This window comes from Pan troglodytes, chromosome X (genome assembly GCF_028858775.2).
Source record: "Pan troglodytes isolate AG18354 chromosome X, NHGRI_mPanTro3-v2.0_pri, whole genome shotgun sequence".
Lineage (NCBI taxonomy): Eukaryota > Metazoa > Chordata > Mammalia > Primates > Hominidae > Pan > Pan troglodytes.
In genome coordinates, this window is record NC_072421.2 from 102,166,443 (window position 1) to 102,184,939 (window position 18,497).

The window sequence follows — 18,497 nt, forward strand, 5'->3', positions numbered from 1 at the left end:
CAACAATCAACCCTGGCTTGGGAAACAGCAAAGATGGCTCTGAGACTGCATCTAGGGCCTGATTGCTTTAGAACATATTAAAATGCACAGCATTTAATTTTAAGGACTATAGCTGATTATTCAAGTGTAAGTTTTTGGTCTTCTTCACATAACACTCCTTCAGTATTCACTTTTTATAAATTTAGGACTGGATAGATAAAAGTCATTTGGAAAGCCTACTCTATCAAAAACAAGTTTACTTAAAGGTGTCATTCTTTATGTCAGGAAATTGGCTAATATCTTGATGATCAACAGCAGAAATAGCCATTTCTTTTTCCTGTAGAGGACACAGGTACCTAAAACTAATTTTTAATAGGGTGGGTGGGAGAAATTACTCTTTCTCAAGAAGTCACTCAAGACCTTCTATTTAGCTATTTTTTAACCTGAAAAACGTCCCCAGAATATACGTGAACTTTATTATTTGGGACATTAAATCATCCCCTTAACTTTCTTTTGGCTTTTGCTGCTGCTGCTCCTGCATGAAAATGTGAGCCATGTTATGCAGTTGTTGGCATTCAGTTCTTCCAGCATGGACCTCTGTATCAGAGAAAGCATCAGTCTGATGAGTGGGTATGTTAATATTCAACCCAAATTGGGTCATCTTACAGTCAGTTCATCTGGAGGATGATCTAGCACAACAACTTCTCAGTGTTGGGAGGAAAATTGCAGAGCTACCTGCATATCTCAATCAGCTAGAAAATGTAGTCCCCAGTGGTAAGAAGAATGTGAAGACTTGCTGGCACACAGTGGGTATTTAAAGATATATTTTGGATGGACTTGAAAGAACCACTCAGTTCCACGTAATGAGAGAATGGCTTTATTTGGGGCTTTGGTTTATAAAATTATGATATTTTCTGATTGTTGATGAGGAAATAACAGCTTGTTTTCACTAAAATACATTTGTTTTAGAATTTCCAGTTAGATAACTGAGGACGACCATAAAGGCAAAAGTAGAGGTTATATGAGCTTACATTTCTGGCCAAAGCTAGAAAGGGACTCTTATACCACTTCCAAGTAAAAAGAAAATAACTTTTTTTGTGAAATTTATTGTTATATAATTAAAAATAAAAGGAACCTTGCTTTGAGCCCTCAAAGGAAACAATAAAATGTTTTATTTAAAAATGCTGGTTAGAAGTAATGTTGCTCTGTGGATATTCACACTGTGCTTTTAGCTGTAGAGTGTAAGAACACTAGAAGTTAGAAAATCAACAATGTGATATTGAGATCTCATCTCCTAAATGTATTCTAATGAGCTAAGATCAAGGAGGAAAATACTTCCCTATGATTTGTTCTTTAATTGAAAGGGACAATCTGAGACATGGTACTTTTATCTCTTTAATTAGGGTGACTTCTCTGGAGGAAAATGGATCTTTGAAGGAAGGGAAAGTGGTACTAGAAGAATTGGTTAGGTCATTGGAAGTGATATAGGACAATGTTTGGAGTATAAGACAAAGTTTACAGCAACTAGATAATAGGCAGGGATGAGAGATATCGGTCAGAAAGAATATGTGGCCAGAATTGAGCTGAGTGAAACACAGTTATTGAATAAGTTGAAGGGGAAATAATTTTACAGTTCTTATCATTGAATTTGATATGGCCAAAGGCATACTTGTTGAACTGTTACTGTATGTGCAATATTCCACTAGTCCTGAGGTGGGGCTGACGGGGAGGGAAAATAAATCAAAACTCCCTTGTTTAAAATACTTAATATCATTGAGATCAATGAATGGCTAAGCAAATAATGGTTTTAGGGTTAGGGAGGGTGGAGTGTAGGTCCCGTTCTCTGGAATGTTCCATTCTCTAAAGGTAGAACATTTCTGGAGTTTTAGCTGGATGCCCAGATGTTAACAAGATATTCCCTAGCACTGCTAATCCTTTAATATCTTATTCCGTTATCAACTCTGTAGTGGTCGTTCCGCAATGATAAGCCTTTGGCAGTCTTTTCCAGGGCATGTTCAGTCCAGTTCTCAATCAGGGATCCATAGAGGACCTCCACATAGATCTCATGGGCTCCCCTCTGGGAAGCTCTCTCCTTTTACTGGGAGTTCCAGCCATTTTAAATGCCTTGAACTCTGATCTCTGTAGCTTCAGCTCAATAATACCACTGGGCTCTGTTAGGATATCTAACTCACCAAGCCATAGTTGGGGAATTGTCCCCAGTCGGAGAGCTGGGTTGATTGTGGGGCTCACACCATTAGTCCTCCTTTTCTCCGAGATCACAGCTTAACACTTCCTGAATATTATTGCTTTACACATTTCTTCCACTTTTGTTGTTGCTTACTGTGGGAGAGTTAGTCTAGTTTCAGTTACTTCCTGTTACCTTTGATACCCCATCATTCTTTGGGTGCTTTCTGTCATAAAGAAGTTGTGCTAGGGTTACCTTGATACTGATTCTTTTTAGTGGAAAATGAGTTTAGAAACCTTCTTTTTTCTTTTAAATTGTTATTTCATTGAGATACTTCCAATTCAAATCCAGCATCACAGGGCTCTTCCTTACCTTTCTCCATTCCATATTTGTATTTCCTTTTTCCACAGTGAGAACCCTCATTCTCATCAACATCAATATATTTACTTGTTTTGTCCTATAAGTTATACAAAATAGTTTTAGAATGTCTACACCAAAACCACTACAAGCAACAAACTTACTAAAGTACAAGATATTTTATAATTCTTTTTGTCTTTAGAATTCATCCCACTAAAGTTGTACAGTCAGAGTGATATGTTCAAAAGTTGCTTGAATTAATTTCTTTTTCTCTGTGGTCATGTTATTAATTCAACATATAAATAAGTTAATTTGTGTTTCTATGCAATTTGCTTTTTTATCCTTTTGGATTAAATTTTATTTTTGAATACATAAAATTTTTACATCATTGGAAATTCAAAATTATAGAAAAAACAATAAATCCAAGAAGTCTCACTCCCATGCCTATCCCTTCTACCTGGTCTCACACATGTCCTAGTTGTAACTAATTCCTTTAGTTTCTGATATTTCCTTTCTTTTTCTTTTTTGCACAAATCAATGTGTATATTTTTAGTTCCACTTGTTTCATAGTAGCAAAAAATAATTATCCATTTAATTTTTTGGTTCTTGATTTTTTCACTAATGTATCTTGGAAGTCAAGCAGTTTGGATTCTGTTAATATTTTTTTCTTATTACAATTGTGTATCATGCTTAATGAAATTTAAAATAATATTAAAATAGAAAACTCTCTTGTTTATATCCCTAGAGTTAACTCATGATTGAATTTTTTATAGATTCTTCCAGATAGTTTCTTTGGATATATATGTATATAGATGATTTATGTATCCTAAATCATATGCATTTTTCAAACTTGGAATCATACTGTACATACTATTCTCCAACCTGATGTTACTTCACATGATATTTATATCTGTAACTTCTAATTCTTGACACTATATAACTAAATCATATTTTTAAATACTGTGAAATATTCCATTGTGTGGACTTATAATAAAATTAAAACCAGTGCTCTATTTATGGAAATTAGAGTTTTATCCCTAGGTTTTGCTATTGCAAAACAATGCTGCGAGGAGTGCCCTATTACATAGATCTTAGTACACTAGAAGAGTAAACATTTTTGTAGGCTAGATTCCTAGAAGTGGAAATGTTGGATAAAGTTTTTATTTAAATTTTGAAATGATACTGACAAATTGCCCACCAATGTCACTGTGCCAATTTTGCCAATCTAAATCCAAATGAAAAACATTTCATTGTTTACTAAAATCCCCAGGTTGGCTACTATGAGTATGTTCTTTGGATTCAAATAACCTTAGAAGTGCGTGCGTGTGTGTGTGTGTGTGTGTCTGAGACATAGAGAGAGAGACCAGCAGCAAAACAATCCATACAGTGAAAATCTCTGCCTATTCCATTAAGTTTGGCAACAAAGAATGGCAGAGAAGAGAATGTGAGTTAACAACTAAGTTCATTATTATTTTGGTTGTTCTACAACATCAACATCTGATATGATTGAAATATTAAAGTTCCTTATGACACTGGTTCTCTTTAAATGAAAAGGTGTGGATAATTAAGCTAATTATTTAATGAAAGCTGGAAAGTCCGAAAACAATTCCATGGGGGATTTCATCCAGCTCTGTAGCATCATCCAAATACAGAAGTCACCGAGCTTGGTATCATGTTGGATTTGTTACTGTCCATAAGGTTAAAGGATGAGAGAGAAGGAAGAATAATTGAGCCTTCTATTAATTTTGATATTGGGATTTATCCCATCCATAAGTACAGCCAAGAACTACAGTGAATGAGCTCCTTTCTACTCTGTTGTTTTGGAATGAAAAGATATTTTATCTTCCAGAGTGGAGACATGCTTTGAATGTCTGTTATTTCTGCCAGGTGAGTTTCTATCATAACCCAACTCATGTAGGCACATCAGTCTAAAGTGCATCCCTTGTGGCTTTGCTGACTTCTACAGGTGTAATTTGCCCTAAACGAAGTATGTGCTCTGCAAAAGCACACCCTTAATGCCTATTGTAGTTTGGTCCCTGGAGAAAGCTAGCACCCAGAGATTTCTTAGAATATGCATGACTTTCCTAGTCTATGAGAAGGACACTGAATATGCAGTTTTAAACTTCCATTCATATTCCTATTCTTGCCTCATATTTACTTCCATATATTTATTTGAGACTGTCATAGAGAAGCATGATATTTTGTGAGGCTTGCACCAGGACTATTTTCTAAAAGAAATGCTTTGACATTCAATGACCTTCCCCCAGGCTAAGAAGAGTCAGGCCCTGCCTCTCTCTGTGGGTGTGAGTTATGAGAGCTGTATTGTAAGTGTGCTCTCCCTAAATGGTTACAGACAAGAAACACATGGTTTTAAGAGGCACCCATTAAACCCTTAAGATGAATGGCATGTATTTGGCATCTCTACTTTGTGGAGAAACAAGACAGTGGTTTCTTGAAATCAAATTCTGCCAAGGATTGTCTTAGAAATACGGCATTTATTAATTCACCAAACATGCAAGCAAACTAAATGCAAGCAAGCAAAATAAAATGTCTTATGATGGGTCCCTCTCAGTGATTCAGAAATTGGCCAGATATGCTTTTAGCCCCTCAAGAAACAAGTAAATCATAGGGGGAAGGGAGAAACTAACATGCATCGAGTGCTCCTATATGCCAGGCACTTTACATACATTGTCTCCTAATACAAAGACACTGAGGTAGGTAGGTCCAACTCTTGTTCTCCATATAGGGAAACTGAGGCTTAGAGTAGCTAAATAATTTGACCACTCTCTTACATAGCTAGTAATTGGCAAAGCCAGGATTTAAACCCAGATTTGTCTGACCCCAGAGTCCTGCTCTTAAACACTCGTCCATGTTGTGCCTTTGTGTGGACATCGTTAGCCTCATTTTAAAGATGAGAAAACTGAAGCTCAGGGAGGGTGAGTTTATCTGAGGTCCCCAACCATTAAGTGGAAAATTTAGGTTTCAGATGATCGACTGATTCCAAAGTTTATGCTCTTTCCACAACACCATGGATATGTCTTATTTACAACTCTTATAAAAGGCGTAATATAATAAGAGTCATATAAGAGGCATGGATATAGTTCATATCAAGGAGATATTATTTTCAGCTGGGTGTGAGGGTGATTAGGGAAGGCTTCATGGGACAGGCATCATTTGACATTGACTGTGAAGACTGGATTGGGCAGACTGGATTGGGAATAGTGACGGGGGATGGTATTCTGAGCAGAGGTTATAATAAGAGCAAATATGTGGATGCATAAAGTGCAGGATATTTTTGAATATCAAGTGGCCTAAATTGACTGGAGGATAGTATAAGATTCAGGTAGTTAGGAAACATATTTGTTGAGAAACAAGTAGCTAGACAGATGGTGTTTTGAATACCTCCACAATTTTAAAATTATAGGATATATATTGAATCCAGAAAGGAAATGTTGGTTAAGGCGCTTTAGATTGGAAGGCAGGGGGCAAGGTTGCTGAGACATTCTAGCTCTGTGCTAGTGTTTCTTTTTTATTTTTATTTTTATTTTTTTATTATTATACTTTAATTTTTAGGGTACATGTGCACAATGTGCAGGTTAGTTACATATGTATACATGTGCCATGCTGGTGTGCTGCACCCATTAACTCGTCATTTAGCATTAGGTATATCTCCTAATGCTATCCCTCCCCCCTCCCCCCACCCCACAACAGTCCCCAGAGTGTGATGCTAGTGTTTCTGTTCACATGCTTTACATTTGCTATAATAGGAAGGTTCAATCAAAGCTTTGTTTTCAATTATGAAAATGTTTTGAATTTAAAAAAAACTGAGTAAGGCATTAACCTTAATTAAAAATCAGAATAAAGCTTATTTGTATCTTCAGCTTCAGAGAATTAATGATTTTTTTTTACAGTAAAGGAACTTGTTTCTGGTCTTAACATTACCAGCAGGTGGCACTGTAATACATTCCTTCTGCATCTCTGAAGTAGCATTTTACCATCTCATGGCTGTCTTCAGAGTCTGAAATTAGAAGGAATAACAGCTTTATAGTCACCATAGTGTGATTGATCTAATCTTTGAACACATGTACTAAGCACCACCCCCACAACCATGATTCTTTAGTTTTTGAGAGCTATTCTGCTTAGGTTCTCACCAAACTACCTCTGAATCTTTTCATTTTTTTCCCAAGAAGGTGACTGTGAGGCATAGCTCTCGTTACTTTTCAAGCAGTTCTTCAAAGTTAGGTATTCAAAAGCCAAAGGCAGGAGAAGTTATGAGACTGGCAAATTTTACCTTTGGCACTCCCCCTGGCTACTTTGCTTTTAATATCTTTGCTTGTTTCTTGTGCATTTCGCCCTCCCCAAGGCTAAAGAGAATTCAAATGATTCACAATTTTCTTGACCTTTACTCAGAATTTTCCTATTCTTTGATACGTGACAGCTAGTTTAATCTTTAAACCAATCCAGACTGATACACTGAAGCACTACTGAGCATTCGGTGTTATTGGACACACCTCTTCCTTTTTGACACTCTCTTCTTCTGCTCTAGTGACATCATTTTATCTTGGTCCTATCTGTATCTTTCTGGCCATTTTTTCCCGGTCTCCATCATTATCTCATTTTCCTCTCTGTCTCTTAAAAGTCGCTTTTCTCCAGCATTTTATCCTTGTTACTCTTTTAACAAACCACTCCATACGTTCCCAAAGTTTCTACTCCCTTGGTATTAACTATCTACCCTCTTGGTGCTTCTCAGCAGTGTCTGCATATTGGAACCACCCAGGGAGCTTTTAAACCATATTCTTGTGCAAGTACCACTCCCAGAGTTACTGATTTATTTGGGCTGGGGCCTCGGAATCTGTTGGTTTTTTGTTCATCTATTTGTTTTAACTACAAGGTGATTCTAATGTACAGCCAGGGATGAGAACCCCTGACCTATTGAGGTTTCTAGCAATCCAGTCTTTATGTCTCCTCTGAGTTACATGCATTATTTTCCTTCTAGACATCTTCCCTTGGCTGTCCCACAGGCACTTTGAACTTCAAAACTCAATTTTTAATCTATTTAAATTCCACCCTTCTTGTGTACCCCATCTTGGTTAAAATTACATTATCATTCTATTTGGGCCAGAATATATGGTGTGACTCTCAAATCTACTGCAAGTTTCCATATTCAGTAATCACCAAGTTCTGCAATTTGAATTCTCAAATATCTTCTAAACTACCTGTATTAGTCAGAGTTTTCCAGAGGGAAAGAACTAATAGGATAGATGTATATATGAAAGGGAGTCTATTAAGGAGAATTGACTCACACGATCACAAAGTGAAGTCCCACGATAGGCCATCTGCAAGCTGAGGAGGAAGTCAGTAGTGGCTCAGTCCAAGTCCAAAAGCCTCAAAAGCAAGAAAGCCAACAGTGCGGCCTTCAGTCTGTGGCTGAAGGCCTGAGAGCCTCCAGCAAATCACTGGTGTAAGTCCAAGAGTGCAAAGTCCAAAGAACCTGGAGTCTGACGTCCAAGAGTGGGAAGCATCCAGCAAGGGAAAAAGATGAAAGCCAGAAGACTCAGCAAGCCAGCTTATCCCACCTTCTTCCACCTGCTTTGTTCTAGTTCTGCTGGCAGTTGATTGGATGGTGCCCACCCATACTGAGGGTGGATCTGCCTGTCAAGTTCACTGACTCAAATGTTATCTCCTCTGGCAACACCCTCAAAGACACACCCAGAAACAAGTACTTTACCAGCCATCTAGGCGTCCTTCAATCCAACAAGTTGATACCTAATATTAACCATCACACCACTCCAGTCATGTTTTTTTTTAGACAAATTTTGACTTTTATTTTAGATTCGGGGGTATACACATGCAGGTTTGTTACCTAGGTGTATTGTGTGATGCTAAGGTTTGTGGTATAAATGGTCCTGTCACCCAGGTAGTGAGCATAGTACCTAATAGGTAGTTGCCCCACACTTCTTCATCCTATCTGTTGCTGACCTAGTTCAGCCTTTCATAATTTCTTCCAGCCCTTCTACATTACTGCCCATTTTCCATAATACTTGCAAATGGTGTTTTTACTTGCTTGCTTGTTTTTAGTTATAGATGTACAGCAATTTCAAGCATTTATTCCATTGTCTAATGAACATTTGTAGATCAACTGCTAGATGCAAGACCTCTACTTATGAAATAAAACTCCTTTGACTCCCTATTGCATACAGGATAAAGGTAAAATGCCTTGTAGCATATAATATATGGCATACAAGACCCTTAATTTATTCCTTAGTTCACTTATTCATTCCATACTTAAATATTCAATGGCCTGTAATAGGTACTGTGCTAATTTTTATATAAATACAAAAACACGTGTGCTATTATATATGTATGTATAGGTATATACATATGCATGTGTATACACACACACACACACACACACACACACACACACACACAAACACACAATTCATTTAGGCTCCAGGCTTCTCAGTCCTATTTTTGTGCCCCTCAGTCCTATTTTTGTACCCCTTGCCACACACCTCTTCACACAAGAGCCATCCTGAGTTATTTATCATTCTGAAAAAAGAACTGTTCATATTCCCAGCTCTGAGCATTTTATCTTATGCTTTTCTTCACATGTGAATCACTTCCCACCTTCTCTGACTTTTGATACTATTCATCTTTGAAGAACCATTTCAAATGTCATTTTCTCTGTGTACCTTTCGTTGGATTGCCCCCATCCACCCACCTCTTCCAGGCAGAATTAATTGTCCTTCCTCTGTGCTCCTGTAGCATTTTGTTTAGACTTCTATACTGGAACTGGTCATATTGTGATTTAGTTATTTGTACGTCTGTCTTTTCCACCATACCTGGGAGCTTTTTGAAGGCAAAAATTGTTTCCTCGATTCTCTATACCTGGTAGACTGCCTTGTACATAATAGTTGATCTACGAATGTTTATTAGATAATTGAATAGATGCTTATGGATTACTGGCACCCTAGCAGTCTTTAGGAGCAGAACACATGTGATTGAAAGTCATTAAACAACCTTGAAAAACTGAGTATGCCACCTATCACAGTTTGGAATTGTGGCCAGAGCACAGCCTGCCTACTCTCAGGTTTTGCTGTTTAGACAAGGAGGATTTATCAGTGCAGTCAGGGCCTTTGAAACTCTATCCTCATCTGCAGAGCCCACATTCACATAGACTTTATAGTTTATAATGAGATTTTAATGTCTGAACACCACCCACCTCAGTGGTCAGTGACTTGGCTTATTTATGATTCATGTGGTATGAACTAGCTAAGAACAGAGAGCATGGTGGGCTGGGAAAGGGCAGGCCAATTGCTTTCTTTCTTTTTTTTTTATACTTTAAGTTTCAGGGTACATGTGCACATTGTGCAGGTTAGTTACATGTTACATATGTATACATGTGACATGCTGGTGCACTGCACCCACTAACTCGTCATCTAGCGTTAGGTATATCTCCCAATGCTATCGCTCCCCTGCCCCATAACAGTCCCCAGAGTGTGATATTCCCCTTCCTGTGTCCATGTGATCTCATTGTTCAATTCCCACCTATGAGTGAGAATATGCGGTGTTTGGTTTTTTGTTCTTGTGATAGTTTACTGAGAGTGATGTTTTCCAATTTCATCCATGTCCCTACAAAGGACATGAACTCATCATTTTTTATGGCTGCATAGTATTCCATGGTGTATATGTGCCACATTTTCTTAATCCAGTCTATCATTGTTGGACATTTGGGTTGGTTCCAAGTCTTTGCTATTGTGAATACTGCCGCAATAAACATACGTGTGCATGTGTCTTTATAGCAGCATGATTTATAGTCATTTGGGTATATACCCAGTAATGGGATGGCTGGGTCAAATGGTATTTCCACTTCTAGATCCCTGAGGAATCGCCACACTGACTTCCACAATGGTTGAACTAGTTTACAGTCCCACCAACAGTGTAAAAGTGTTCCTATTTCTCCACATCCTCTCCAGCACCTGTTGTTTCCTGACTTTTTAATGATCACCATTCTAACTGGTGTGAGATGGTATCTCATTGTGGTTTTGATTTGCATTTCTCTGATGGCCAGTGATGATGAGCATTTTTTCATGTGTCTTTTGGCTGCATAAATGTCTTCTTTTGAGAAGTGTCTGTTCATGTCCTTCGCCCACTTTTTGATAGGATTGTTTGTTTTTTTCTTGTAAATTTGTTTGACTTCATTGTAGATTCTGGATATTAGCCCTTTGTCAGATGAGTAGGTTGCAAAAATTTTCTCCCATTTTGTAGGTTGCCTGTTCACTCTGATGGTCGTTTCTTTTGCTGTGCAGAAGCTCTTTAGTTTAATTAGATCCCATTTGTCAATTTTGTCTTTTGTTGCCATTGCTTTTGGTGTTTTAGACATGAAGTCCTTGCCCATGCCTATGTCCTGAATGGTAATGCCTAGGTTTTCTTCTAGGGTTTTTATGGTTTTAGGTCTAACGTTTAAGTCTTTAATCCATGTTGAACTGATTTTTGTATAAGGTGTAAGGAAGGGATCCAGTTTCAGCTTTCTACATATGGCTAGCCAGTTTTCCCAGCACCATTTATTAAATAGGGAATCCTTTCCCCATTGCTTGTTTTTCTAAGGTTTGTCAAAGATCAGATAGTTGTAGATATGCGGCGTTATTTCTGAGGGCTCTGTTCTGTTCCATTGATCTATATCTCTGTTTTGGTACCAGTACCATGCTGTTTTGGTTACTGTAGCCTTGTAGTATAGTTTGAAGTGAGGTAGTGTGATGCCTCCAGCTTTGTTCTTTTGGCTTAGGATTGACTTGGCGATGTGGGCTCTTTTTTGGTTCCACATGAACTTTAAAGTAGATTTTTCCAATTCTGTGAAGAAAGGCATTGGTAGCTTGATGGGGATGGTATTGAATCTGTAAATTACCTTGGGCAGTATGGCCATTTTCACAATATTGATTCTTCCTACCCATGAGCATGGAATGTTCTTCCATTTGTTTGTATCCTCTTTTATTTCCTTGAGCAGTGGTTTGTAGTTCTCCTTGAAGAGGTCCTTCACATCCCTTGTAAGTTGGATTCCTAGGTATTTTATTCTCTTTGAAGCAATTGTGAATGGGAGTTCACTCATGATTTGGCTCTCTGTCTGTTGCTGGTGTATAAGAATGCTTGTGATTTTTGTACATTGATTTTGTATCCTGAGACTTTGCTGAAGTTGCTTATCAGCTTAAGGAGATTTTGGGCTGAGACAGTGGGGTTTTCTAGATATACAATCATGTCATCTGCAAACAGGGACAAATTGACTTCCTCTTTTCCTAATTGAATACCCTTTATTTCCTTCTCCTGCCTAATTGCCCTGGCCAGAACTTCCAACACTATGTTGAATAGGAGTGGTGAGAGAGGGCATCCCTGTCTTGTGCCAGTTTTCAAAGGAAATGCTTCCAGTTTTTGCCCATTCAGTATGATATTGGCTGTGGGTTTGTTATAGATAGCTCTCATTATTTTGAAATACGTCCCATCAATACCTAATTTATTGAGTGTTTTTAGCATGAAGGGTTGTTGAATTTTGTCAAAGGCTTTTTCTGAATCTATTGAGATAATCATGTGGTTTTTGTCTTTGGCTCTGTTAATATGCTGGATTATTTATTGATTTGCGTATATTGAACCAGCCTTGCATCCCAGGGATGAAGCCCACCTGTTCATGGTGGATAAGCTTTTTGATGTGCTTCTGGATTCGTTTTGCCAGTATTTTATTGAGGATTTTTGCATTGATGTTCATCAAGGATATTGGTCTAAAATTTTCTTTTTTTGTTGTGTCTCTGCCTGGCTTTGGTATCAGAATGATGCTGGCCTCATAAAATGAGTTAGGGAGGATTCCCTCTTTTTCTATTGATTGGAATAGTTTCAGAAGGAATGGTACCAGTTCCTCCTTGTACCTCTGGTAGAATTCAGCTGTGAATCCATCTGGTCCTGGACTCTTTTTGGTTGGTAAGCTATTGATTATTGCCACAATTTCAGATCCTGTTATTGGTCTTTTCAGAGATTCAGCTTCTTCCTGGTTTAGTTTTGGGTGAGTGTATGTGTCGAGGAATTTATCCATTTCTTCTAGATTTTCTAGTTTATTTGCGTAGAGGTGTTTGTAGTATTCTCTGATGCTAGTTTGTATTTCTGTGGGATCGGTGGTGATATCCCCTTTATCATTTTTTATTGCGTCTATTTGATTCTTCTCTCTTTTCTTCTGTATTAGTCTTGCTAGCGGTCTATCAATTTTGTTGATCCTTTCAAAAAACCAGCTCCTGGATTCATTAATTTTTTAAAGGGTTTTTTTGTGTCTCTATTTCCTTCAGTTCTGCTCTGTTCTTAGTTATTTCTTGCCTTCTGCTAGCTTTTGAATGTGTTTGCTCTTGCTTTTCTAGTTCTTTTAATTGTGATGTTAGGGTGTCAATTTTGGATCTTTCCTGCTTTCTCTTGTGGGCATTTAGTGCTATAGATTTCCGTCTACACACTGCTTTAAATGTGTCCCAGAGATTCTGGTATGTTGTGTCTTTGTTCTCATTGGTTTCAAAGAACGTCTTTATTTCTGCCTTCATTTCGTTATGTACCCAGTGGTCATTCAGGAGCAGGTTGTTCAGTTTCCATGTAGTTGAGCGGTTTTGAGTGAGATTCTTAATCCTGAGTTCTAGTTTGATTGCACTGTGGTCTGAGAGATAGTTTGTTATAATTTCTGTTCTTTTACATTTGCTGAGGAGAGCTTTACTTCCAAGTATGTGGTCAATTTTGGAACAGGTGTGGTGTAGTGCTGAAAAAAATGTATATTCTGTTGATTTGGGGTGGAGAGTTCTGTAGATGTCTATTAGGTCCGCTTGGTGCAGAGCTGAGTTCAATTCCTGGGTATCCTTGTTGACTTTCTGTCTGGTTGATCTGTCTAATGTTCACAGTGGGGTGTTAAAGTCTCCCATTATTAATGTGTGGGAGTCTAAGTCTCTTTGTAGGTCACTCAGGACTTGCTTTATGAATCTTGGTGCTCCTGTATTGGGTGCATATATATGTAGGATAGTTAGCTCTTCTTGTTGAATTGATCCCTTTACCATTATGGAATGGCCTTCGTTGTCTCTTTTGATCTTTGTTGGTTTAAAGTCTGTTTTATCTGAGACTAGGATTGCAACCCCTGCCTTTTTTTGTTTTCCATTTGCTTGGTAGATCTTCCTCCATCCTTTTATTTTGAGCCTATGTGTGTCTCTGCACGTGAGATGGGTTTCCTGAATTCAGCACACTGATGGGTCTTGACTCTTTATCCAATTTGCCAGTCTGTGTCTTTTAATTGGAGCATTTAGTCCATTTACATTTAAAGTTAATATTGTTATGTGTGAATTTGATCCTGTCATTATGATGTTAGCTAGTTATTTTGCTCGTTAGTTGATGCAGTTTCTTCCTAGTCTGGATGATCTTTACATTTTGGCATGATTTTGCAGCGGCTGGTACCAGTTGTTCCTTTCCATGTTTATTGCTTCCTTCAGGAGCTCTTTTAGGGCAGGGCTGGTGGTGACAAAATCTCTCAGCCTTTGCTTGTCTGTAAAGGATTTTATTTCTCCTTCGCTTATGAAGCTTAGTTTGGCTGGATATGAAATTCTGGGTTGAAAATTCTTTTGTTTAAGAATGTCGAATATTGGCCGCCACTCTCTTCTGGCTTATAGAGTTTCTGCTGAGAGATCCGCTGTTAGTCTGATGGGCTTCCCTTTGTGGGCAACCCAACCTTTCTCTCTGGCTGCCCTTAACATTTTTTCCTTCATTTCAACTTTGGTGAATCTGACAATTATGTGTCTTGGAGTTTATCTTCTCGAGGAGTATCTTTGTGGTGTTCTCTGTATTTCCTGAATCTGAACGTTGGCCTGCCTTGCTAGATTGGGGAAGTTCTCCTGGATAATATCCTGCAGAGTGTTTTCCAACTTGGTTCCATTCTCCCCGTCACTTTCAGGTACACCAATCAGATGTAGATTTGGTCTTTTCACATAGTCCCATATTTCTTGGAGGCTTTGCTCATTTCTTTTTATTCTTTTTTCTCTAAACTTCCCTTCTCTCTTCATTTCATTCATTTCATCTTCCATCGCTGATACCCTTTCTTCCAGTTGATCACATTGGCTCTTGAGGCTTCTGCATTCTTCACGTAGTTCTGGAGCCTTGGTTTTCAGCTCCATCAGCTCCTTTAAGCACTTCTCTGTATTGGTTATTCTAGTTATATATTCTTCTAAATTTTTTTCAAAGTTTTCAACTTCTTTGCCTTTGGTTTGAATGTCCTCCCGTAGCTCGGAGTAATTTGATCATCTGAAGCCTTCTTCTCTCAGCTCGTCAAAGTCATTCTTCATCCAGCTTTGTTCTGTTGCTGGTGAGGAACTGCGTTCCTTTGGAGGAGGAGAGTTGCTCTGCTTTTTAGAGTTTCCAGTTTTTCTGTTCTGTTTTTTCCCCATCTTTGTGGTTTTATCTACTTTTGATCTTTGATGATGGTGATGTACAGATGGGTTTTTGGTGTGGATGTCCTTTCTGTTTGTTAGTTTTCCTTCTAACAGACAGGACCCTCAGCTGCAGGTCTGTTGGAATACCCTGCCGTGTGAGGTGTCAGTGTGCCCCTGCTGGGGGTTGCCTCCCAGTTAGGCTGCTCAGGGTTCAGGGGTCAGGTACCCACTTGTGGTGGCAGTCTGCCGGTTCTCAGATCTCCAGCTGCGTGCTGGGAGAACCACTGCTCTCTTCAAAGCTGTCAGACAGGGACATTTCAGTCTGCAGAGGTTACTGCTGTCTTTTTGTTTGTCTGTGCCCTGCCCCCAGAGGTGGAGCCTACAGAGGCAGTCAGGCCTCCTTGTGCTGTGATGGGCTCCGCCCAGTTCGAGCTTCCTGGCTGCTTTGTTTACCTAATCAAGCCTGGGCAATTGTGGGCTCCCCTCCCCCAGCCTCGCTGCTGCCTTGCAGTTTGATCTCAGACTGCTGTGCTAGCAATCAGCGAGACTCCGTGGGCGTAGGACCCTCCATGCCAGGTGTGGGATATAATCTCGTGGTGTGCCGTTTTTTAAGCCCGTCGGAAAAGCGCAGTATTCGGGTGGGAGTGACCCGATTTTCCAGGTGCCCTCCGTCACCCCTTTCTTTGACTCGGAAAGGGAACTCCCTGACCCCTTGTACTTCCCCAGTGAGGCAATGCCTCGCCCTGCTTTGGCTCTCACACGGTGCGCACACCCACTGACCTGCGCCCACTGTCTGGCACTCCCTAGTGAGATGAACCCGGTACCTCAGATTGAAATGCAGAAATCACCCGTCTTCTGCGTTGCTCACGCTGGGAGCTGTAGACCGGAGCTGTTCCTATTCGGCCATCTTGGCTCTTCCCCCCAAAATCGCTTTCTTTTTATTAAGAGAAAATATCATCTATACAGCATGGAATTACAAAAAGCCTTAAGAAAATGCTGTGTAAATGAACAGCCAAAGTACCTTCCTGCAATCTAGACCATGGGATCCCATATTTAAACTTATGCCTGTGCAACAAAATATTAGACAAAACAATACCAGAGGGAGAATGGTGGTGAACAGTTTTTAAACCTATGTAGAGTAAATATTTGTGGTAGTGTTATCCTTTACACAGCATATGCAGTAGAATGACAATATAAAGGAAGTAGAACCCCATTTGTCAGGGGAGTAGGAAGGCCTGATTTTTATCAGCATGCTTCTGTTGGCTACGTCTAAGTTAGCCTTTTTATAGAGCCACTGCATCTCATCCTTCCTTTTTACTTTTGTTCAAAGTCGAGTCTCCCAGCTCTTTGAGCTCTTCCTCAGTCACTCTAATTTCTGCTTTGATAGTAGATCCTAGACTTCTTTTACATCTTTCCATTTTATTCAGTCCCTAAGTGTCATTCTCAAATCCTCTGTGCTTCACCTAACTACAACTTGGCCAAAGCTGTTGCTACTAATTTCAGTTTACTTAGAATTAGTTCAATTGTTCAATTCCCACTTATGAGTGAGAACACATGGACACAAGGAGAACAAGGAGAACACATGGACACAGGGAGGGGAACATCACCCATGGGGCCTGTTGGGGGATGGGGGGCGAGGGGAGGGATAACATTAGGAGAAACACCTAATGTGGATGACAGGTCAATGGGTGCAGCAAACCACCATGGCACGTGTATACCTATGTAACAAACCTGCATGTTCTGCACATGTATCTCAGAACTTAAAGTATAATAATAAAAAAAGAATTCAATTTTCTTAAAGAGCTGATCAATTTGTGCGGAGATGTATAAAATCTGATTTTGAACTAAAGAAACCTACCTTACATCCTGATTAGATCTTTAATGTCATAAAAATGTAAACTGTACAGTGAAGGGGCCCCTAGCACACAATTGTTTAAAATCCACTACCTGTTGTGTACTTTTGTCCCTTCCTTTTCTAGTTGTTCCTTCAAGATATGGACTGGAGCCCATGAATGACACTAAAATGTGGCTCACCTACTCATCCTTCTGATTAAAAAAATAAACAGGAAACACATCACTTCTGGTGAATGTCATGACCAGGATGTTAGATAAAAACACCCTTAGGGGCCTTAACAATTTGTGGCCAGAATGACCTTTGTTTTTGCAGTTGTTTTTCAGTCTGCAAGGGGCCTTTCCATTTCCTCTTAGAAGGTATGAACACTGACCACAGCATTTTGAGGCCCAGGCTGTGCGGCTTAACTCTCTTGCATACAAGAACAAGGAAGAGAATAAACAGTTCCGTTTCCTGGGTAATCTTACCTTCCTCTTTCCTAATGTGGTTTTAGGATTTTTATCTTTGCACTTTTATTCCTTGAGTTTTATGATGGGGATTGTCATATTCTCAGACTTTTCATGGATTTTATTAGAAATCACTTGTATCATCAGGCTTCTTGGATCTACCACTTTGGATTTGGTGCCCTTTTTGCTGCTCTTGGTAAGAGCTTTGTCTGCCATTTTCACATTCTTGATTATTTATGCTGCTTTGAATGTCCGTTTGAGAAAGTAATCAGATTTTTTTCCCTCTGAGAAAGCAGGGGAATGATCTTTTGCATCACTTTTCATAAAATTAACATGTTGATTTTCTATAAACCCATGAGTTCAGGTTAATTTACATAAACCTGGCATTCAGGAAGCTCAACCTTTACATTGTCAAGGAAAATGAAATAAATCAGGACAGCTGAAATTAAGTATATTCAAGCCATCAGAAAATGGGGTGGGCAAAGAGGCGCTATGGGGTAGAAAATTTCATAGTTCCTTATAGTTACACTCACAAAATCTTAATGTGTTAAGGGACCAGACAGGTTTTTCAATCCAGCCTTTTCCCAGTGTAGGAATCCCATTGAGAGCACACCACACAAGTGATGGTCCAGCTGACAGTTACACTTGCAAAACAAAGTGCCTAGTAAAGCAGACTCTTTACTTTGGAATGCCTTTAATTGTTAGGAAACTAAAATCTGTTCTTTTGTGAACTCCTATTAATGGGTCTTAGCTCTGCCTCCTGGAATCAATCTAATCCAGTGGTTCTTAATTTGGAGTCCCTGGACAAGGCTTAAATGAGTCCACAACCCCCCTGAAACTGTATGCAAAATTGTATGTGTGGGCATGTGTGAATGTATGCATGTATCGATAGCTTTCATAAAATTTTCAAAGGGACATATGATCCTCAATCAGGGATAACTTTATAAGCATACAATTTGTGCAGCTGCACTAAGCCCCACACTTAAAAGGAATTTGTACTTGGATTAATGCTTTTCTGTTGCCATCCTGAAATTCTTAATAATTTTTAAACATAGAGCCCGAATTTTCATTTTGCTCTGGGCCCTGCAGATTATAGGGGAACTACCCCCAAAGACATGAAGTTATTAAAAAAAAAACACTAAAATTTCTATAAAATGAATCATTGGATAGTTCTACTTTCAGGAGGCCTGTACCATCCTTCTGTTTACCTTCTGACCTTCTTGTGTTTCCAAACATTATCTTCTTGATTT